The sequence below is a fragment of the Rattus norvegicus genome, chromosome 6 (assembly GCF_036323735.1).
Source record: "Rattus norvegicus strain BN/NHsdMcwi chromosome 6, GRCr8, whole genome shotgun sequence".
In the NCBI taxonomy this organism is placed as follows: Eukaryota; Metazoa; Chordata; class Mammalia; order Rodentia; family Muridae; genus Rattus; species Rattus norvegicus.
In genome coordinates, this window is record NC_086024.1 from 19,892,901 (window position 1) to 19,916,673 (window position 23,773).

Consider the following 23,773-nt stretch of genomic DNA (forward strand, 5'->3'; position numbering starts at 1 on the left):
TCTCGTGAGAAGAAAATGTCATAGAAAGAAATTATCAAGGAGGGCCGGAGCTGCTGAGGGGGTGACTCAGCTAAATGGCTTGGCCACAAGTGGGTGTAACCTCAACACTGTGGAAACCAAGACAGGATAATCCCTATGGACAGCTCATTGACCAGCTGCCTAGCCAAGTGAATATGCTTCCGGTCCATTGAGAAGTCCAGGGATCATTGCAGTAGAGGGAGCAGAAAGATTATACGAGCCGAATGTAGTGGATGACACCTGCAGTGAGACCTTAAATGACAGTCATTGTGCACATTAACCTACAGTGGTTCACAGCATGCACAACATCTGTACAAGGTCTAGCCAGCCCCAAATCCCAGTATCAGCAGGAAAGGGTCTCATGAAGTCCTGCCTATTAGCATCTGACGGCTGCTGTGGGGAGAGAGTAAGTTTCCTTCAGAGATGCCGTCCCTAAAAGGCATGATCTTATGCTAATGTGTTACACAGGCAACACTAAGTCAGAGAGAGAGAGAGAGAGAGAGAGAGAGAGAGAGAGAGAGAGAGCACGAAATTTGGAAGGGAATGTTGTAGGGGGAGTATAGAAGAAAAATTTTCAAGGGAGGGAATTGAAGGGAATTTAAATTTGATCAAAACACATTTCTGCATACTCGAAATTCTGAATTAATGCAGTTAAGTAAATATAAGTGAATAGAACTAGAAAAAAATCATGCTGAGTGAAGTAACCCAGACCAAGAACAACAAATCTGATATGTATGTGTTCATTTATATGTAGATATTAGCAGTTAATTCAAGCTACAAAAAAATAGAACCACAGAGGTTAGGTATAGAGTAAGGGACTTGGGGAGAAAATAGGTCTCTCTAAGGAAGGTCAATAGAAAGTTAGTTATGGATGGATGGATGGATGGATGGATGGATGGATGGGGTGCTGGAACAGAAGTTGCAAGTGGAGAAGGTGATGAAAAAGAGGGATGAGGGTGGGGATAGGGGGAGAAACAGCCAAAATTAAGGACCATATTGGGTGATAATATAGAAACCTAATATAGTAGAAGCTTCTTAAAATGTATACATTTATGAAGACAATGTAAGTGAAGTCAGTAATGGGAGACACAGAGCCCTGACTGGACATCTCTTGTCACTGAATGAAGGTTCCGATACCAGGAACAGGTTATAGCTATTGGCCAAAGTGGTTTAATGGGAACCTCCCAAATGCCCATGCCAAGACCTTAGGCGGATCTCCACAACCTCACGATAAGGCCCCATTGCTGGATGCAACCCCTACACAGAGATGCCTCCACAGAGCCTTTGCTCCTCTGTGCAGTAGGATCTGACTTTGGTACAGGAAGGGATTCTGCACACTATCAGTGGAGGAACAGAAACACCAGTCCAGCTACAAACCCTTTGGTCTATGGTGGAGCCAGTCTGCAAGATATGCTAGGGTGGTGATGGCACTAATGGTTGGTTGTGGGAGTAACCAACCAACGTCTGACTTGGCTAAAGGTCCACCCCATGAGATGGCACCCGTATCTGACACTGCTTGGGTGACTGAGACCCTTTGGCTTGACAGGCCAGAGACCTGGGCTAAAACCAAATACTACTGTTCTACTTTTTTTTTAAAGTAGCAATAAAATGACTCTTGATGACATTCTGCTCTGCTCACCGATCAGTGTCTTCTCAGCCATCGTCAGAGAAGTTTCCTCCTGAAGCCGATGGGAGCAAATACAGAGACCCACAGCCAGACAGGGTGAGACACCCAGGAGCGCTCAACTTTAAGCAGAATGTCCCTCCCCTCAGGGCTCAGGGAACCCTGTGGAAGAAGAGGCCGTGTGTGTGTGTGTGTGTGTGTGTGTGTGTGTGTGTGTGTGTGTGTGTGTGTGAGAGAGAGAGAGAGAGAGAGAGAGAGAGAGAGAGAGCACCAGAGGGGATGGAGGAAGCCAAGGAAACAAAGCCTTCACAGTCTCCTGAGAATGGGGGAAGGGAGGAAGGAGAGCCCCAGCTGGTGGTCTGCTAGAGGGCTGGGGATAAGGCTGGGGAGTTGGAATGGAGGACTACATGGGCAGTAGAAACTGCCTGCCTGCTGCGGCCAACTGTGTTTCCAGGTTTAGAATGCCTCTGGGTGTTGGCTGCTGAGGTAAAGGGATGGGATGAGGGAGGAAGGCTGAGTCCGATGAGGACCACAGAGTCCCCAAGGAATGAAGGCAGAGAGAAAAGAGATGGGCCCCTGAAGGCTTTTGGTTTCTAATTAATTACTTGGATATTTTTAAATCCTAATTCTAGCAGGCCTATTGTTCATTATCTGAGCATCAGATAGACGTACTCTAGCGGGCATCTTGCTAGGCGTGGGGCAAAGGCTTTCTGAGTCGGTTTTATCTACCTTGAGAGTAGTCTCCTTCCTTTTATGGATTTACTCTGAAATCGCATTTACTTGCTCCTCTCCTCTCCATTCATTCAGGAGCACAATAATGTACGTTATCATTTGGATCTTCGTCTCCCCAAGGTTTGCATGGTAAAGAAATGTCCCTATGCAAACTTCAGAACGACAGGTCCAGTTAGATAAAATGGGTCATCGGAGGTCTGTCCTTGAAGAGTCTATCCTCTTTATCTTCTTCCCTCCCCTCCCTATACTGTGGGGTGAGCAGTCTTCCTCCACCACGCACCTCACGTATATCATTCTGTCTGACCACTGTCCCAAGTCAACCAATGGGGCCAAGCAACCGTGGACTCAGCCCTCTGAATCCACAAACGGAATAATTTTTTCCTCTTTCCAAAAAGTGTGCTTGTCTCAGATATCCGGTCAGAAGGACAGAAGCCTGACTGACACACTGCAGGAACGGACAAGAAGTCAGAAGGTGAGAATTTGGCGTTCTTCCCACAGTATCGGCCAGCTGTGAGTGTGAACAATCCAGTTCTTGTTCCTGATTTTTTTCCTTCTCCCTGTACAAAGAGACCGCCGTTTGTCACGCTCTACTTGCTCTACTGGGTTAGGAAAAACTAGAAAATTATGTTAACCTGCAAAATCAGTGAGAAGGGCTGTGTGTGCTATTGTTGACCGGCAATGTTTCTTCAGCCATCTGCAAAACCTTGAATGAACAGAGATTAGTCGAAAGTGACCGCACTCAATGTAGCAACAGGGCTTTCACAATACTGCTATTAACAGGATCCATGCTGTGAAAAACACCTCCAGGGAAGGCATAAATACTACAGGTGATGGTGGATTTGTGAGCTGAGGTTTGAAAGTTCGGAATGCATACTGCAATTTTGATCTGCAAATTGATCATCGCTGTCCCACGAGCCTAACAAATCCAAAACCTTTCATCCTGAAGCTTAAAATGGACCAAATGCAATCAACACTGGATCTTCAGCCTCACTTCCCATGGTTTCCGTTACCCAAATCCAGTCACTGAGTAAAACTTTGTTCTTATGTGATGGTTTATAGTGACTGTCAACTTGAGAAAATCCAGAATCACCTAGGAAGGGAACCTCATTCGGGTCTCTGTGGGATCTTCTTGATTAAATTAATCTAGTGTGGTGTTGTGGATAGGTATGGCCCTTATAGACTCATGTGCTGTTTGAGCGCTTGGTATATAGGGAGTGGCACTATTGGGAGGTGTGGCCTTATTGGAGTAGGTGTGGCCATGTTGGAGGAAGTGTGTCACTGTGGAGGGGGCTTTATAGCTCAAGCTGTGCCCAGTGCAGAAGACAGACTCTTCTGCTGCCTATGGATCGAGATGTAGACCTCTCAGCGACTTCTCCGGCACTGTGTCTGCCTACATGCCGGCATGCTTCCCGCCGTGATGATAAAGGACTGAACCTCTGATACTGTAAGCCAGCCGCAATTAATTCTTTTTCCTTTATAAGAGTTGCCTTAGTCATGGTGTTTCTTCACAGCAATGAAACCATAACTAAGACACTGAGCTTAACCCACCCTAACATGGGCAGCACCATCTCATAAATAAATATAGAATAAAAGTAGAATAAAGAGGAGGGATGAGCATCGTCATTCATTCTCCTCTGTTCCTTACTGTAGGCACAGTGTGACCAGCCGTGCTCCCTTACTGTAGGCACAGTGTGACCATCTGTGCTCCCTTACTGTAGGCACAGTGTGACCATCTGTGCTCCCTTACTGTAGGCACAGTGTGACCATCTGTGCTCCCTTACTGTAGGCACAGTGTGACCATCTGTGCTCCCTTACTGTAGGCACAGTGTGACCAGCCGTGCTCCCTTACTGTAGGCACAGTGTGACCATCTGTGCTCCCTTACTGTAGGCACAGTGTGACCAGCCGTGCTCCCTTACTGTAGGCACAGTGTGACCATCTGTACTCCCTTACTGTAGGCACAGTGTGACCATCTGTGCTCCCTTACTGTAGGCACAGTGTGACCATCTGTGCTCCCTTACTGTAGGCACAGTGTGACCATCTGTGCTCCCTTACTGTAGGCACAGTGTGACCATCAGTGCTCCCTTACTGTAGCCACAGTGTGACCATCAGTGCTCCCTTACTGTAGGCACAGTGTGACCATCGGTGCTCCCTTACTGTAGGCACAGTGTGACCATCGGTGCTCCCTTACTGTAGGCACAGTGTGACCAGCCATGCTCCCTTACTGTAGACACAGTGTGACCATCTGTGCTCCCTTACTGTAGGCAGTGTGACCAGCTGTGCAGGCTCTTTCTGCCATGATTTTGCTAGCACAATGAACTGTACACCTGAACTGTGAGCTGAAATAAAGTCTTCCTTCCTTAAGTTGCTTTTGTCAGTGTATTTATCTTATACTGAAGACTGTACATAAAGTATTTTGAGATACTGTAATCGATAACTTTAATTGTAGTATATTATTGCCGCTGTTCTAATTTATTGCCGTTTTGTTGTTAAACTTTTGCTGTGCCTACTTTAAAATTGCATCTTCTCAAAGGAATGTCAGAGGATGACATCACATATACAGGGTCTGGTACTCTCCATGGTTTCTGTAATTCATTGGGAACCAACATTCCCTTGTTGGTTCATTAACAATATTTATATTTGCTTATTGCTTATTTCTTAAAGAAATAAGAGACTAATAAATTTGTATTTGTTTCTTTTTATTTAAAAAATACAACTGTATAAATTATTTAAAAATTTTGTGTTTTCTGACCTCGTGTTAAAAGCCCCAAACTGAAGCCTAGCCCATTAAAACTGTGTTGCAATTAAACTTATAATCCTCCTGCCTCATCTTCTGAATGGTTCAGATGACATGCCTATAACACAATATCCAGCTAGAAATGGTTTCTGCTTTGGAGTATTGTAGGCATAAATTTTTTTGCAACCTACTTTTAATAAGGGTTCAACCTCTCCTCTAGGTCAACACCTAGCAGAGGTAGAGCAAGAGCAAAGTTATTAGGGCATGGGGGAGGTGGACCTGTTTAGCGATAGTCCTTTGGGGGTGAGCCTGATCTTCCTTGGCAGCAGTTAAGTCCCATAGCAAACACCAAATAAGATTCAGCAGCTGCAGACCAGTCCCCTAGGCAGGCAGACACCAGGCACGAACCAGCAGCTACAGTCCAGTCCTTTCAGCAAGCAGACACCAGGCAGCCATAGTTTAATCGTAAAGAAACCACCAGGCTTGTCAACCGGCCTAAGGCGAAGCTGCAGGAGCAGCAAGCTCCTTCAGGAACCTCACAAGCAGTTCTTAGTTGAGTTTCTCTCAATGGCAGAGTTACCACAAGTTGAGCTCAACAACAGTATATAAGGTGAACCAACACATACCTGTCGCTAGGAAGAACAGAGGTGGAGGAAACCAAACCAAGGCTCAGTGCTCATTCCTCACTGTCTGTGGGATCATATTTATACCTGTTCATCAAGTGTCCTTTCACGTGTCTGCTACAGCCAAACATCCTTTCCCCTGCGTCTGCTTCAGGACAGCAGCCTTTCACCTGTCTGCTTTAGCAAGACGCCCTTTCAACCTGTGTGCCCCAGCCAAATGCCATTTGACGTAACTAACTTCCCAGAGAAACTACAAGTTTCCACTTCAGAGTATTTTCCTGTTTGTTCAGTCAAGGCTGATGCCTACCGACATTGCTATCTACTGTGTAGCCCCAGCAGAAATGATACAAAGTAAACTGTAACTAGTTCATTTGCAACAAGCATTTGCTGCTGTTAGAGGTGTGCGAGCCCCCTGTTTCACATGCTTGGGCAATTTGGAGACGATTGATCGCCCCACCTGCTTAGAGGATGCAAACACAGGCACCTTGGGAAAAGTACTTATTGGTATTAATGGGATTTATTTTGGATTTTTAAATAGTAGGCAATCTCCCTAGCTATGGTAAGACCATAACTCTCAGGCCCTTTTGTTCTAGGGAAATTGCGACACACTAATAGTACTTTTCCTCAGCCTAGATTCTCCAACACTCTGTCCAAATCCTTTCATATTCCACCTATGCAGGCTCCTCCCACTCAGTCCCAATCCGAATGGCTCTCCTCCGAACTGCCATAGTCACTCATAGGCATATGGGTCAGGCCCTTCATTTTATGCGTTTCCTGAGGACTTGACCCTATTATATTTCTATGCCCATATACATCTGTAGGTTGATGTCAAGGACAGTAGAGAGTGAGGCAGGGACAAAGTTTTTGTAAGGTGGGAAGGAGGGGGATCAAGATGGAGTCTACAGAGGGGATGGTCCAGATTTAGGAGAACCAGATCGATTTTTATCTTGTCTAGGCGGGAGGTTTATATCTTTATCAATTGGCAGTGAATTTTTTTGGGTGGATGAATTGTGGATTGAGAATTTAGCATATAAATCTAATTGCTAAATTACAAGTTTCTGGGACTTTGATTTTACCGGGCTAAAGTGGACAGTATGTGAAAGAAATGGCTGAGAGGCAGTTGGACTGTGCGGATCTGGTTCTGTTGCCCGCGGAGTGAGAACTCGAAGGGCCCGGAGAATGAGATGTATGTGAGGTGTGCGTGCGTGCGTGCGTGCGTGCGTGCGTGCGTGCGCGCGCGCAGGCGTGGTAACAGAGAGGATGGCTGAAAGGGAGACAGCCGGGAGAGGGCGGCTTGCGGACCGCATGGCAGAGTAGCAGCTCGAGCGAGCGGATCCGGCTCTCGCTTTTACCACACACACATCTGCAACGCACACGTGTGGTGTTTTGTACATAGTAAGAGCATAATAAGTAGTAACGGATAGAACAGCTATCATGCAGTTATCCAGTAAGAATCTATTCATTATTTCCTGGGGGACAAGGCTAAACAAGACATAATCTAATGAAGGGTGCGGCTGTGTTAATACGATTACATTTTGCCACCATGAGTGTGCTGACTTAAAAATAAGCAAAACGGCAAAGAAATCCAGGGAAAAGACACTGACTGTAACCAGAGAAGTTGAGACAGCCACTGAGCCGAGGGGGGTGGAACCCGAGAGTGAAGTAGTTTAAATGCCAGGTCAGTGAGTTTCACCCACCTTGACACAGCAGGCAGGAGCCCTGTCTCCTGTTGCCAGAGTTGAGCTGGGTCAGGGCCCGGTTTCAGAATGCCAGAGCTCCTGGCTGATGGCTCTGTCGGCCATAGCTGCAGGCCCTTGTTCCCGTTCACCACTCTCGGGAGAATTTAGAGTAAATACATGGTGAGTTCCCAAGAACTGGTAATTCTCTTTAACACTGCAGACCACTTTCACATTCCCAGAATACAAATTTACTTTTGCATACTTTCACTTAGGCGGTCACAATAAAACAAATGCTGTTAATTAGTTTGGGCTTAAAGACCAACAGCATTTAATTTCTCCTCCCTGCCAACACATACACAGACCATGAAATAGCACTATTTTCATAAGGAGTCAGGAAGAAAAGTTAAAAAGAAGTCTGTGCACAGCAAGCAGAGAGAGCACGTCTGTTTGGGCTCATTATAAATTTCAGGCTGGTCTGGATGGAATACACTATGTAGCTCAGGGTGGCCTTGAATTTACGATCTTTGTACCTTAGCCTCCCAAGTGCCAAGACTATCGAGACTATCGAGACTATCTGAATACATTGCTATTCCCGGATGCCTTGTGCTTCTGTATTTCAAATCACCCTTTCTAATGGAGAAGAAATGTACCCAGTAGGGATCCTTTCACACCCTTCCCTTCCACAGGCTTTGAGAATCTAGATGAAATGTTTTTTTTCAGGAAGTGGCAGGACCAGCAGTTAGTTAGTAGTAGTTAGTTAGTAGTAGTTAGTTAGTAGTAACCCTCCACACCTTCTAACAATGCCTAAAGTATACTACAAGTCCTGTAGTGAGCAGAAAGATTGTTCTATACTCACCAAACAATGAGAAAGGGAAGAGTAAGGACTGGAATATTAGTCACTGTCGTGCTCCTACAGTGAAATCCCGAGGCGGTCAGCTTATTGGGAGAAAGGGGCTATGTAGCTTGCAGCTCGGAGCCTCAAGTTCAAGACCTGGCCTCCTCACTCATTTGAGCCACTAGCCCTTGCTAGAACACTGTGACAGGGTCTGTATTAGAGCAACTTTCATGTCTTCAGCCAGGAAAGGAATGAGGGATACTCTCATGATCCCTTTTAAGGATGTGTTCCCAGTGACCTAAGGACCTCCTTCAGACACCACCTCTTAAAAGTCAAACTGTCACTGTGGGAACCAGGCCTTTTCATATAGCCCTTTAGGGAACAGCAGCCAAACCATGGCAATGGGGGAGGCTCTAACTCTCAATCAGGTCCCACCACCCTTTCAGCAAGTGTCTCAAACAAGGACTTGCTATGAGCTAGAAACATTTCTTAAACTTGGGACCATATTTATCAGCGTGAAACACACGCTTACCATTCCAATAGCCACTATTTCCCATATCTTGCCCTTTGGTGCAGAGAGAAATGCCCTCCTCATTTTGGCTGCCAGTGTCTCTAGCCATTAAGACCAACAGTTTAAGTTTGACCTCGGAAGTTCTGATAATGTGTGTGTGTGTGTGTGTGTGGTTTTTTGTGTATGTGTGTTTTACATGTGTGTGCACATGCTTGTGTAAGCCAGAAGTTGACATCGGGTATCTTCCAAAATCACATTTCACTTTGCCTTTTAAGACAATTTCTCACTGAACATGAAACTCATGAACACAGCTTGACCAATCGGCAAACCCCTTGGATCCTCTTGTCTCAGTCAAATGTCCACACACAGACCGTTACCGGGATTACATATGTGAACTGCACACACAGTTGCTTCATGTGGGTGTTTGGGATCGGAACTCAGGTCTCCAAAGACTTGCACAATACACACTCCATTGGCTAAACCATCTCCCTTGTCTCCCCGATCTTTGGTCTACAGTTTTCTACGTGAGTTTGTACAAGTCAAACTTTACAGACACAAAACCTAATCTATAAATGAAAGGAAAGAGAGTATAGGCATGGAAAACTTCGAGGATGAAGGAATACAACAGATGTGTCTGGCCCAGATGTTAGCATCGTCTGCAAAAGTCAATCAGACCTATTAACCTACTCACTCTCATGTAGGAAAACTAATTTTAGTGTGAGTTGGTCTATCGCATTCCTCCATAAGTACCACTGCTGTAAAAGTTGGATCCTATGCCAAAGTACAGGAAGCCCAACCTCTGTGCTGTTCAGAGGAGGACAATGAATCCCGGCGGCCTGCTGGTCAACCCCTGCCTCTCTGGTGGTCTTACAGACCAGCACCTGCCATCCAAATCCAATTTAGCGTCCTCTTCACACAGTCACACTTTCACCTGTAAGGGAAAAAATAATGTGTAAGCAAAAGTCACCGGGGACCCAGGAAGCCAGAGGTCCGTTATTGACAACACTTGCCTTAGAATTGTGTGGACCACCTGTCTGAGTTGGTCCACAGCTAGAGGGTTTCCTGAGGTGCAGGATTTTAGCTTTAAAACCAAGACAGTACCGAATACAGAGGACGGTTGGTCAGTATCTTGGTCCATGCTGTGCCGTTGTAATATAATGACCCAGACCAGGTAAATCACAAAGTATGGAACTACATGGTCAGTTCTGGAGGGTGGGAATCCCTTTGTCAGGGCACCACAATCACAATAGTCAAAGTCAGGGATGTTCTGGATTTCTAAGGTAGAAATCCTTACATGCACACACACACACAGAGGCACACACAGGCACACACAAACACATACACACATGCACACACATGCACATATGCACATACATGCACACACACATGTACACAGGCACTCACTAAAAATAAATGAATAAACATAACTTTAAAATATAAAAACAATAAAAAATAGCTATAGGCAGAGAGCAGGCTTGACCTAGTTTGTATTCCCTAGGTTCCGGAACAGGAGTCCCCACTGGTGTCAGGGAAGTCACTGCATTGCTTCAAGGCAAGAGAGCATCTCTGAATTACAAGGAATGGAGAGATAAACTCAAGGGATGGGTAGTAAGGAAGGAAGGTACCGAGATGGCATATCCACGAGCCAGGCTCTGGAGAGGCAAAAGAAAGAATGTGGTTAGCTAATGGTTTTCAGAATAATCAAAGGGTTGTTTTGTTCCACCAGTCAGTGAGCTAAACCAGTTTAAAAGGACACAGCAAAATTCAGGGCCCAAGAAACTTGCTACATAGAAAGAGCGATCACTGTCTCTCAAATACCGATTCCTACCCCACCCCCACCCCAATCTATTACTTCATTAACTTGGCAAAATAGGACCCTCTTGCAACACATTGTGTAAAATCATATATTGCCAACATACAAACTCTGAGTGCATAGAAGCTCTCATTTCCACTTTTAGTGAAAATCGTTTACTGAATTAAATTTGATGAGGGGGATGCTAATGGTGCACATTTTTAATTTTCTCCTGGAAGGTTTTCACTTCAACCAGAATCTTCAGGCCAACCTTGATCAAATCACAGCTCTCGCTGGACCTGCGACTCTACTGCTTCTTCATTCTTCTCTCTGACAACACGTTAACGTAGAGATCCTGCCCCTACGGACCACAGCATTGAGGTTACGAGCAGTTTTAGACCGTTCAGAGGACTTGTCGCCCGTGACAGACCCAAGGCAAAATTTACCCACAGGTGCTTCCAAGCTCCCAGAAGTTGGCTTCAGACCCACGCGCGCAACTTGCCGAGATTAACCAGAACGACTCCCTGAGACCTAGACACATAGAAAGGCTCAGAGAGGTTCCCACTCCCCTGGTCCTCATCCAATAGCTTTCCAGCTGTTTCATTTGCTAATTCATGTACAAGTTATTCTTGTAGCTGGGCCAAGACCACTGAACCTGAAAGAAGGAGGCCCACGTGCTCCATGACGAAGTCTGGTAGCGAGGCCGGGAACTCCCTTAACAGGCTGTGGGCATGCGTGGCTCTGCATGGAATTGGCATGTACAGAGTGGGGTGGTTTATTCTCATCCTCGCCCAGAGACGCTGTTTCTCGTCTGCGTCTGTTGCCTCTCTCACTGCTTCCAAGTCGTGTTCAGCAGGGCCATGTGCAAACTAGCAGAAGATGGAGTCCACTTGAGAGAATCCATCTTCCCTTAAATAGCCTCCCACGTTTTCGGCGGTACGTTTTCATTGTGCCGTCTTGTGGCCAAAGAGTGATAGAGAAAGATGTCAGAAGCCCTCTGCTAGGTGCCAAGTATCCATGTGTGTCCATGTGCACACAAACACACGCATGTGTGTGTATGCATGTGTGTGCATGTGTACATGTGTGTGCATGTGTATATGTGTGTGCATGCCCGTGCATTTTTAGAAGATAATATAATTGGTACCTGGATTCATTAAAATCTCATGGGATGAGGTGTCTATGGTCATCTGTGATCAGGGATACAACCCAAAAGGTCAATCCCCACATGGAGGCAGAAGCAGGCGTCCTCTTTGGAAGGTAATTGAGGACAGGAGTTTGCAGCCCTGATCCAAAACTGTAGCTTTATAGAAAGAGAACAAAGAGACTTACATTTAATAGTTTGTCTTCCAAGCGATTCCCCATGCCTCCTGGGAAATGGTATGGGCCAGAAGCTCACATGTCAGGTCCATCCAGAGTAGGGCAAGAGGACATAAGGGTTCCTATCCTGGGTCACACTTCACCTAGAAAAGACACCGAGGGGTAGTGAGAGTTAACCCAATACGTAAATGGATATTTTTGATGAAGCCGAAACTAAGATCCTCTCTCTCTAATTTCTTTAAATGGGTCTAAGTGTCTTTCATTCACGCATGTCTGTGCACCACCTGTGCATGTGGAGGCCAGAAGAGGGTGTCAGATCCCTTGGAAGTAGAAACATCTCAGCCTCCCTTTGGAACTGTCTGAATCCTAACGAGCTTCCCTCCATGATTAAATGGTTCTGTTTTAAGGAAATTGCCACATAACACTTCTAATAGTTAACTGGAAGAGGTTCAGGGAAGAAGCCCCTGTGTGTGATGAGAAAAAAGACAACTGTATGATACCTACGATAACTGGGTGAAACCTTCCATAACTGGGCGGCACCCCCCACAACTCATACCTCCCATAACTGACACCTCCCATGGCCACCGACTCAAGATACCTAACATCATGGTTTTAATAATCCCTACCTCAACTCGCTGAAGTTTAATTGCCACTGGGAAGTAATTTTTTAAAAAAGAAAATTAAATCTGACTATAATATTTGAAGGCGTAATTAAGATCTGGGGGGGTAATTGAGATTAACTGAGGGCAGAAGGAGGAAGGCAGCCCTAATCCAAAGAAGATGTTTTTTTTTTTTAAAGAGAGAAGAAAAGACCTAAGCTCGATGTTGTGCCTCTGAAGGGATCTCCCACGCCACCTAGGAAATCAGTAGACGAGGCTTACATGAAGAAGTACCTCCCAGGGTATCAGCTGCTCAGCCTTGAACTTCTTAACCTTCAGAACTGCCAAATAAACCTTTATTCTTTATAAATGGCTCAGCCTGTGGCAATGCGTTAGGGCAACAGAAAGTGAAGCAAGTGATGGCGCATTCTTTTTTCTCTTTGCTTGTGCTCATTCTCCTGGCTTAACAGTGTGCCGGTAAACATATGGACGGTGCTAAAGATAGCTAGCACCGCTGATTTCCGCCGCTACCTTCAAATATTGCCGTTCACAGTTGCTAAGGGCTGGGACCACTGTCTGCGCTTTGCCGAGGGGGTGGCCGACTGCTTGGGTTCTGTTTACCACTGCTTTGGATGAGTCAGAGTCATGCATTATTCATAAGCTCCGGGCTTGAAGTAAGTTCCCTCTTATAAACGCTGCTCATTGGACAGTCCAACCCAGAACTGAGCAGCAGCGCGCGGGGCCCACCTCGTGACTTCAGCTGTGCGAACAAACGCTCAGAGAACGAGAGACGGGAGCAGGCATTAAGTCAGAGTCCCACCAGGTCTCTTATATTTGATATCGAGCATAGCGGTAGATACTTTTTTTTTTTAATGAAAATGATACACAAGGCCCGTGAAAGCCCTAATAATCCCTAAATGGAGCAAGTATAAAGGAAGAGCATAAAGGGAATTGGAGAATTTCAACAGAAATGTGAACTAGTAAAAGGTTCTCTTAAAGCCCCCAACCTCCTATTCATTCCTTCTGCATTCCTAAATAGTAATTCTGACCGCTCTGGGCCTATCCTAAGTTATCTTGCTCCCTAAACTCATTATTAACCCACCTCCTTTAGTCCATACCTATGTCTAGGAGCAACTGACACAACGATTTCTTCCCAAGGCATTGTTCTTGAACTGAGTCAATAACAGAGGAAAGGAATTACAGTTTGTCACGGACATCTGTCGTTTGCAATTATTGAAAACTCATTTTATACCTTGTACTAAAACGCATTGCAGCATATAAAAGAAAGTAACGTATTGCTATGGTTGCATTTATATGTCAACTTGATTGGACCCCCAAGGTACCCAGACACTTGGTTAAACATTATTCTGAGTCTGTTGATTGAGGGTATTTCTGGATGAGAGTAACGTTTTGGTTGTTAGACCATCATGCACCCTGTTTAGTAGGGATGAGCTCTATCTAAATCACGAAGGAAATGGAAATAATAGGCTGGCCTTGAACTCCTGGTTTTTTTTACCTCAGTTCCCAAAGTTTTAGGATTACCAACCTGCTTGGCAAAAAAAAATCTTCCTTAATACCCAAATTATCTTCAAGCTGAACGCTGCTCTTTGATTGCTCCCAGACTCAGGTAAATCTCCAACTTGCCAACCGCAGATCTTTAAAGATCGTAGTCTCCATAATTTGCATAAGCCAATTTCATACAGTATGTCAATAGATTGATGGATGATAGGAAGATACATACATACATACATACATACATACACACATAGACACATCAGACAGACGAACAGACAACAAGGTGAGATTGACAGACAAACAGGTACAGAGACGCAGCCATGAACAATAGCCAACAACAGACACTTATTCTTTTCACCTAACTGAGTTCATAGCCATGGTATCATGCTGACACAATACCCTTCCCAAATGATTGTGGCGATGCCGCTCTAAATGAACCTGCGGTGTTGCCAGTCACAAACCCCTGCACATACAGCCATGTGTGTACATACAGTACATGATCCTTGATAAGGATGACAGAAAGCTATGCTCCTGAGTTGTGTTTTCTATACCACAGTTTTCATTGTTATCTTAGAATATACTCCCATGTATAGAGACAGTTTGTACGGCTAAGGCTATAACTCAGTAGTAGAGAATTTGCCTACATGCATTGGGCATGACCATCAGTACCACAAAATACACACACACACACACACACACACACACACACACACGCGCGCGCGCTCACTACGAATGCTAGCAACAGCTTCATATAGGTGATATTTATTGCATCTCTGAGAGAGAGACAGAGACAGACAGACAGAGACAGAGACAGACAGACAGACATATGGAGACAGAGAGAGGCAGAGAGAATATTTTGGTGCATATTCATGAGTAAGACACCCAGACCTCAAGCTTAGGCATCTTCCTCACTGAACCTGGAGTTGATGGATTCAGTCAGCCTATTCTCAGTTAGCCTAGAATTCCAAAGAATCCTCCTGTCTCCACCGCCCACTAGCACTGAAGTTATAGACACGGGCCTCCATGCCTGTCTCTTGCATGGATGCCGAGGATTCAAACTCAGGTCCTCATGCTTGCACAGTAGACATTTGGTCAACTGAGCCAGTCAGTCTCTTGGTGAATCTCTTCATTACACCCAGAGGCCACACCAGCTGGTTGAACTATATACCATCTAGGTTTGTATAGACTACGATTTGCGTAATGACAAAATTGCTCCATGGTTTCCTCTGACTATATCTTGTCACTAATTGTGTTACTGTAGATATTTATGGACAGAGGCATGGTTAAAACACCTACTGGTTATCTTTCCATATATATATATATATATATTCATTATAAAATAATGTTTTGGAGCCTATCATTCAACCTAAGAAATATTTTCTTCTGTTCACCTCTATTCTCCAGCCCCTTCCCTAGATCTCTAAGAATATATTAAACATCTTTTTAATATTTTGACGATTTCCCATTCTGTTGATCCTGCCCTTTGAACACTTTTTTAAACTATATTTAGACCAGGGTGCAGCGCAGTGGCAGAACCCTTATCTAGCAAGTGTGATGCCCTGACTTTGATCCCCAATACTGTAAGAGAAAAAAAAGACAAAATGAAAAGCTGTATTTGTCAGCTTTTGTGCATAGATGCCTGCGTTTGATCGAAATTCCACCAAAATGCATCCACATTGGGCTGATTCAGACCTGAGGTAAATGGGGAAGAGATGGCACAGGAGTCGTGTGTAGTTTTTAGCGTAGACTAGATCCAGTGGTTGTGTCGGGTTCCCGATCACGGCAGATGCTGTAGCCCCACCCATCTGTGAGTGTGGAAGCACACGGAGGTTATACCCCAAGGCTGCCCTAGACTCTGCTTACACAGCCTCAGCAATGACTCCCCAACCTCCTCATCCCCTAATAAATTCTTTTTTCCTTAAAGCAACCAGAAGAAATTCATTGACCGCAACCAAGGAACTCTGACAAATGAAAGAAACTAGAGCGGAAGTAATTACAAACAAATAAACCACAAAGATGTCGCATCCTCATACTGACTGTGTGACCTAGTTGAGTTTGAAGTGATGCCTGGGCATCATTACCTGATGGCGCACTTGTAATCCATGGTATATAAAGTGGTAAAGCAGCTGCTTGCCTGGTCACCCGTGATCATTTTGAAGAGAACATCTGCCAAGGTAAAGATTTGCTACAATAACTCACTGTGTGGACCGAGGAACATATGACCTATGGACTGGGACGACTGACTCTATTAGGGTCAGTGGCTTTTCCAAAACCAAGAGAGGTGGAGGAGGATCTGGGGAGAGGTGGGCAAGGGGAATGAATACGATGCAAAGACACGGTATATCTCGTAAAATTAATAAGAGCATTATTTTGTAAACTAAAATTAAAGGATGAATAAGGACGGATTGCTCAGCAGTTACCACTCTTGCAGGAAACCCGAATTCAGTTCCTACCATTGACGTTGCATAGCTCAGGATTGCCAGCTCCGAATCTGGTCTCTTTGGGAGTCCCACACACATGCAAGCAAGCATGAGGGCCAGAGTACAGACCCACAGCACTCTCATAAAAAGCTGGGCTTGTGTGTGCCTATAATCCCAGTGCTGTGGCGACAGAGACAGGAAGATCTCTGGGGCCTGCTGCTCAGTCAGTGTAACCAAGCCATTAAGTTCCTGGTTAAGTGAGAGGCCTTATCTCAAAATTAACAATAATGTGGAGAACACTTGAGGAAACACCTAATCATGACCTCTGACCTCCACACCACCCACACAAAATAGATTAAAAATGTCAAGTTCTCAGATGAAACAGATTTTAGAAAGATGGGATGTTTCTAGGCCTCCATGAAAGTTTATCTTTATTTTGTTTTGCCATGGGATTAAGATGCAAACCCCGGGCCTCATGCATCTAACAATGTCCTTGACCACTGAACACATTTCCTAGGCCAGACTTTGTAATATTTTAGATACACAGAACTACCTGAACCAAAACCGAATGCACAGTGAAATCCAGCCAGTTACTCAGTTTCTATACAAGGTTGAATTTATGTCCTCACAGATCTCTTCGATGAAAGTCAGGGCATGACTTGGAAAAGATAAGGCCACCAGAGTCAGAATGGGAACATTTGGGAGGATCCAGAGGACTTGGCATCTCTAACATCATAGCATTTCCTGGACCAAAAGAAAACCCTTCTAATGCCCTCCCATGGATCACTGGCTTCATAAGGGGTTTCTAACTCTCCTTGAGTGTCCTGTCCCAGTGTTGTTCGCTCCAACTAAGCACGACCACGTCCAGATTCCGGAATCAGAATTTCCAGAGGAGCCGGTTTTACAAAAGCAAATCTGGAAAGAGAAGATTCACACCACAAAAGAACTACAAGCTTTCCTAATCAACATTGGCAAAGATTAGATTACATACAGAGTGTTCGACCAGAGAAAAGGAGTATGTGTCAAATTGTTAACCTGGGTATACTAACCAGAAATTCAGGATTCGTTGGACTTAGCTTATGAGATCGTTAAGTCAGTTGGTTGGGTAGAGTTTGTATTCTACTGTGGCTTATTGCTAAGAAAATGAAAACGCCAGAGCTCCACAGAGGTAGAGAAATCAGAATAAATTTCCATGCCTCACACGTACCTAAAATAAGCCCAGAAGAAATTCTCTTTTCTAAATGCTCTGAGAAAACCATAGCTGAAGTACCAGGCTCCTTGAAGAATGTTTTGCTGAATGTCTTCAGGACCCTGGAGATGAAGTGGGAGACATGGCTACTGAAATGAGTTCCCCGATCCCAGTGGATTTGGTGAATGCCCAGAGGGGTAGCCACTAAACTTAACTGGCAGAAACCGAATGGATACGGTTACATAACAGCAGAGTGGTTTGACTTTCAGGGTCTCTTGCTGCTGGCTTTCTGGCAATGGTATTCCTAAAACTGAACCAGATGGACAGCCGACAATGCCTTGCCCTCTCTAGGTCTTTGACCTACCTAATTAAGGAAATAAATCCACATATTTGCAGTCAATTAATTTTCAACATAGATGCCAAGAACACATACTAGGGAAAATTTAATCTTTCTGTAAACAGTGTTAGAAAAACTGGCTATCCACATGCAGAAGAATGGAATTAGACCAAACTCCAAGTTGTTTGAAGATAAATATAAGACATAAAACTGTAAGACTAGCTGGCTATGGTGGCCTACATTTTGAGGCCAGCCATTTTAGGAAGCAGAGAGGTGTATCTCTGGGAGTTTGAAGCCAGAATGGTCTATATAGTGAATTCTGCACAGCCAGGAAAACAAGACAGCAAGTAAAGAGACAGTCTATAGAAAGGAGAACAGAACTGTAAATCACATGTCTGACAAGGAGTCAATATACAAGATACAGAAGGAGCTCAAAAGTAAAACACACACCAATGTAAACGTGAACAACGGACCTAAATAGGCACTTCTCAAAAGAAGACATTCAGAAAACCAGCACCTCTATAAAAAGACATTCAACAACATTAATCATCAGGGAAATAGTAATCAAGCCCCCCAGGAGGAACCACGGCACACCTGTCAGAATGGCTATTGTCAAAAAATCAAAAGAAAGATCTTAAGAGTCAGAATACCAGGAAGTCTGCTGTGAAACTGTTTCTCTTAGAAATGGCTACATGAACAGACCGGAAAAGTGGCAGTATCAATGGACGTGCAGAATGGGGGAGTTCCCCAGAGCCCTACCCAGCCCCTAAAGAAAGAACACAGTCAACCAATGATTGCTGGGGAAAGGAGAATTAGCCTCTCCCAGGGATGAACCCCTTTACTGGTTACTCAATGTCACCATTAAAACCATGTACATACAAACAGCAAAAGTGGGCTCAGCAGATTATACATGTGGGTATTTGTGCTTATACACATGTACATACATATGCATGCACACAGCATTGATAATCAAGGAAAAGGGGGCTATCAGCTTGACAACAGGGGTTTGGGGGAGGTTCCAGGGAGAGTCTGTGGGGGGGCAGGAGAGAGGAAAGGGAGGGGAGAAAGAGATGTAATTCCATTTCAATTTTAAAATATATTTTAAAAAAGTTGAAAGGTAACAAATGCCACCAAGGGCCTAGAGAAAAGGGAATTGTTGCATGCTATTGGTGAGAAGGTAAGTTTACGCCGCCATTATGGGAAAGAGTAGCGAGGTAATTAGCAAAATATAACTATCATACGACCCAGCAATCCTGCTTCTAGGCATACATCCAAAAGGAATGAAATCAAGCAAGTAGAAAGGACACCTGCGTTTTCAAGACCATTGCCACATCGCCTGTGATTACCACCATATGGAATGCACCTAGGTGTTCATCAATGGCTGAATGGATAAAGAAATACGCTATATGCACACAATGGAATACTATATAACTTTGAAGAGGAAATCCTACCATTTGCAACAACATAGAGGAACCTGGAACGCATTATATTATGTGAGGTAAACATGACACCTGGTAGTGGTTCAGATACAATGGTGGTCTTCCAAAGACCCACATGTTAAAGGCTTGGCCCGTAGTGCTATGAAACAATGCTTAAAAGGTCGGACTTCATGGAAGGTTGTGAGTAATTGAAAGAGTAGCCTTGAAGGGGATTGTGGGACCTGGTTGTTTCTGCTTTCTCTTCTTAGGCAAATGGGCATCACATGTCCCCATCACGGGCTGAGTTACCACAGAACCAACCAATCACGGACCTTGTGTCAAAATAGACCTTTCTTCTTTTAAGGTTTATTTATCTCAGATAATGTGTTGCAGTAACAGAACACTGATGGGATCTAGGGAGATGGCTTAGTCAGTAAAGTGCTTGCTTCAAGCATGACACTCTGGATAGATCCCTATTGCCCATTGTAAAACGGTGGACACCGAGTGTGCACCTGCAATCCCAGGCTAAGGGATGTGATAGGAAGATCCCCAGAGCTCATTAGCCAGCTAGTCTAGTCAAACCAATGAGCTTCCAGATCAAGGAGAGTATCTGATTCAAAAATAAAGTGGGAAACAGCTGAGAAAGATGGTTGGTCTTTGGCCTCCACACACATGTCCTGAAAACTAGCCAACACCTATGCACACATTTACACGAACATACACCACTCACACACAAAGAAGGCTAACACATAGAAGACATACTATGTTGTTGCACTCATGTGTAGTACGAAGAAAAGGAGACCCATAGATGCAAGGAGCAGAATTGTGTTGACTGAATCTAGGGAGCATTTGGATCAGAGAGAGGTTGATATGAAATCTCAGTTAAACAGAGGAATCATTTCAAGAGGTCTGCCATATAATGGGAGGACTAGAATCTATAGTGATGCTTTATCTTCTTGAAAATTGCCCAAAGGATAGCATCTGAATATTCTCATCATAGAAAAATAAAAAACTATGTGAGGTAACAAATATGATAATTAGCCCAACTTGACCGTTCCATAGCATAATCTGTGGATGTGGTGCATCGTAAATATATACAATTTTTAACTAGGTATGACATCACAAACCTGTAATGCCAACATTCAAGAGCATGGGGCAGGAAGATCGACAGTTCGAGACCTGCCTAGACTACTTTATGAACCACGGTCTCAACAAATACATGCATGAACATATAGGCATATATATTACTTTTATTTGACAGCTAAACACAAAATTTAGTCTCAGCAAAGTGGAAAACTAACAGAGATTATTAATTTTACTACAGACCCTACTTCACATAGGCAGAGAACTGCTGGACTTAAAGGTTTATCAAAATCTTGACCAGAAACATCAGTGGTTGCTACTATTCTTAAAGTGGCCTCTAATGGGACCTAGGGCCACAGGCCTGACCTACAGTGTCCAGTTACTGCTTTTTAAAACGCTTGTCTCTTTATCCTAACAAGCCTGGAACACCGGGAGCAATTAACTTTTTCTTGATTTGAACGGAAGGTAGCCCCTGCTTTGCCTCTGAGCTATAGGAACTCTCTTCTTTCTGTAAGGAAAAAGATTTAAAAAAAAAATCCTCTCACACATAAGAATTCTTCAGGTCTCCTCTTCTAATAACCAAAGAAAATTCCTATCAGGAATACAGAGCGTGTCAAAATGCATAACTGTCCGTGGATGCTGCCAGAAGGAGCTGCGGATATTGAAAGCTTTCTTAGGGAATAAATGTCCAAGAATAAGAATTTGAATTCAGATTATTTTTTTTCTCAGGGGTTACGAGAAAGATGACCTTCATTAAAATTATCCGTGTGCACTCAGTTTATCAGACTCCTAACATCCAGAATTTTCTGTGCTTAGAAAAATAAAGCTAACACTGTGAGGAGGGGGGGTGAATGACCTGTTGTTCTATGGAACGAACAAGTCAATTCTAGTTAAATCCCTGAACAGAGTGAAGTGTCTGGGACTCCTCTGCCTTTGACTAAGTCCACCCTTGCTGAACAATGGGTTTTAAAATCCCTGTTGTTTTTAACACAGGCTTAACTACAGACCGGTGCCTTTCCTCTTGTTGCTGGGAGCTTCTATGGAACTCACTAGTTTGATCGAAGGCTTAAGTTCACTTTGTAAAAGAATAATAATACCTTCACCATAAATCCCATCGGTAGAGAAGTTATGGAGGTGAACGAAGCCCTGCTGGGCCAATTTCCTGTCTTATGCAAGCCCGATTCAGTCACAGTCATACAAGATTAGAACCACAGGCACTGTTTCTCAGAGTCCTGGGAGAAAGTTGCTTTATCAGCGTACATTTGACACAATTTGGAAACACAACAGCATCCATCTTGCCAACCCACTGACTTAATAGAGCAGGTTGCGATGTGTTCCCTACTCCAGAGTCACAGAAGAGTAGGGTTACAAGTTGGGCAGGCAATACAATAGGTGCAGCTCCCTTTGTTGGGGAATATTAAAGCTCCTTACTTTTGCCAGCTTCCCGAGGACCACAGAAGGGCACACATGTGCCATGGAGACAGCACAGTTTTCCTGATGCTCAACCCATAGATGAGTATCTGCATTTGGTCATAGGAAGACAAGGACGGGCAGATAGAGGAAGCAGACAGACACTGTCAGTGGGAGCAAAGATGTGGAGTGATGAATCTAATTAGAGAATCTACTGCTTATGAATAAGAGGGGAGATTCACGCTGGTCTTGGGGCCAATAACAAGCATGGATTTTATGGATGAGGAAGCAGCCATGAATTAGCACTTCCAGGGAGAGCTATCTGCTGGTTTCCAGAGTTTCAAAAGATTACCTCCATCAAGACCTCTTGTTGAAGATGTCAACCACTTGCTGAAGACTCAAAGAGTCAATTTGGGGAGGGGTGTATCTTCAAAAGAAGAAGGGAGAAGATTCTCGGTGCTGCCGTGGCATAAGGGTAGATTGATCATTTTGAATGTTGGTAGTCAAGTGATCACTTGGGCTCCAAGTTGCCTGAATTAAGTTATTGACAAGTCAGCTGTAAAAGGCATCTCACAATTCACCATGAAACTAAAATTTAGTGGAAGGCTCACATGGGATATAACAGAGTCCTCAAACAATTCAACATAGAAAAGACAAATATGTAGGCTAACCCTTTTTTGCCCTTTTTAAATTTTTAATTGATTTACTTACTTATTTTGTATGTGTGCATGTTCATACACATACACATACATGTGTATGCATGTACTCGCACATGTGCATGTGTATAAGTATAGAGGTCAGAGATCAACATTTTTTGCCTTCCTCAATAACCCTTTACATTATTTTTTGAGACAGAATCTCTCACTGAACCTTGAATTAACCAGTTGGCTAGGCTAGCTGACCAGAAATCCCCCAGGATCCTCCTGTTTCGGCTTGCCACCTTTGGGTTTAACCTGACTGGGGCGATGGAGGAATAAAGAAATGACGACAGATACATGTATAGGAAAGCTGGGGTTGGGGTGGGCTGTGTTCTCTGATAGAGATGCACCAGTCTAAAATATATAGAAGAGGCTGGTTAGCCAATCTTGGTATATGGTATGGTAGCAGTGTCAGGCTGCAGTTACCCAGGCGGAGCAAACTGCGGCTGTCACCTCTTGCACATACTGTCAACATCTGTACTGGACCAGGGGAAAGCTTTGCCAGTCCCGTGGGTTTGAGGATCTGGTACCCTTGACATATTAGTATTCGTATCATGAACATTCATTCATATAGAAGGACAGTCCTCTCCACAGGTGTCACACCCAGCTTTTTACAAAGCTGCTAGGGTTCCAAACTCAGGCCCTCAAGCTTACACAGTAAGCACTTTACCCATTGAGCCATCTCCTCAGGCCTAGCCCTAGACATATTAAGGTTCTCAGATTATGCCTTTCCACCAGATAGAAAATGTCAACCTCCACCCCACCCCCACTGTGGAGCTTTGAAAGAAAATGGACCCCAGAGGCTCACAGTGAATGGCACTATTACGAGGTGTGGCCTTGCCTGAATAGGTGTGGTTTGTTGGAGGAAGTGTGTCATTGGGGGTGACTGTGAGGTCTCCGATGCTCAAGCCAGGCCCAGTGTCACTCTCTCTTTCTTGCTGTCCGTAGATCCAGATGTGGAACTCTCAGGTCGTTCTCCAGCACCATGTCTGCCTGTGTGCCGCCATGCTTCCCACCATGATGATAATGGACTAAACTTCTGAACTGTAAGCAAACCCTAATTAAATCTTTTCCTTTATAAGAGTTGCCATGGTCATGGTGTCTCTTCAGAGCAATAGAACCCTAACTAATGCACCCTAGTCACTGGCTTCTCGTGGGCCAGTCGGGGATGCCACTTCCCTACACTCTCACAGAACTTTGGATTCAGCCCAGGAGACTGACAGAATAAAACATGAAGA

The 23,773-nt window shown here is 44.3% G+C and overlaps 1 long non-coding RNA gene across 1 annotated transcript; it reads left to right on the forward strand.

Annotated features, from left to right (window-relative positions):
* The first annotated feature begins 6,963 nt into the window (after nucleotides 1-6,963).
* LOC134479322 (uncharacterized) lies at nucleotides 6,964-11,723 on the forward strand. Its single transcript, XR_010052486.1, has 2 exons — nucleotides 6,964-7,179; nucleotides 10,789-11,723. It is a non-coding gene; the product is annotated as an uncharacterized LOC134479322 (long non-coding RNA).
* Nucleotides 11,724-23,773: the final 12,050 nt, after the last annotated feature.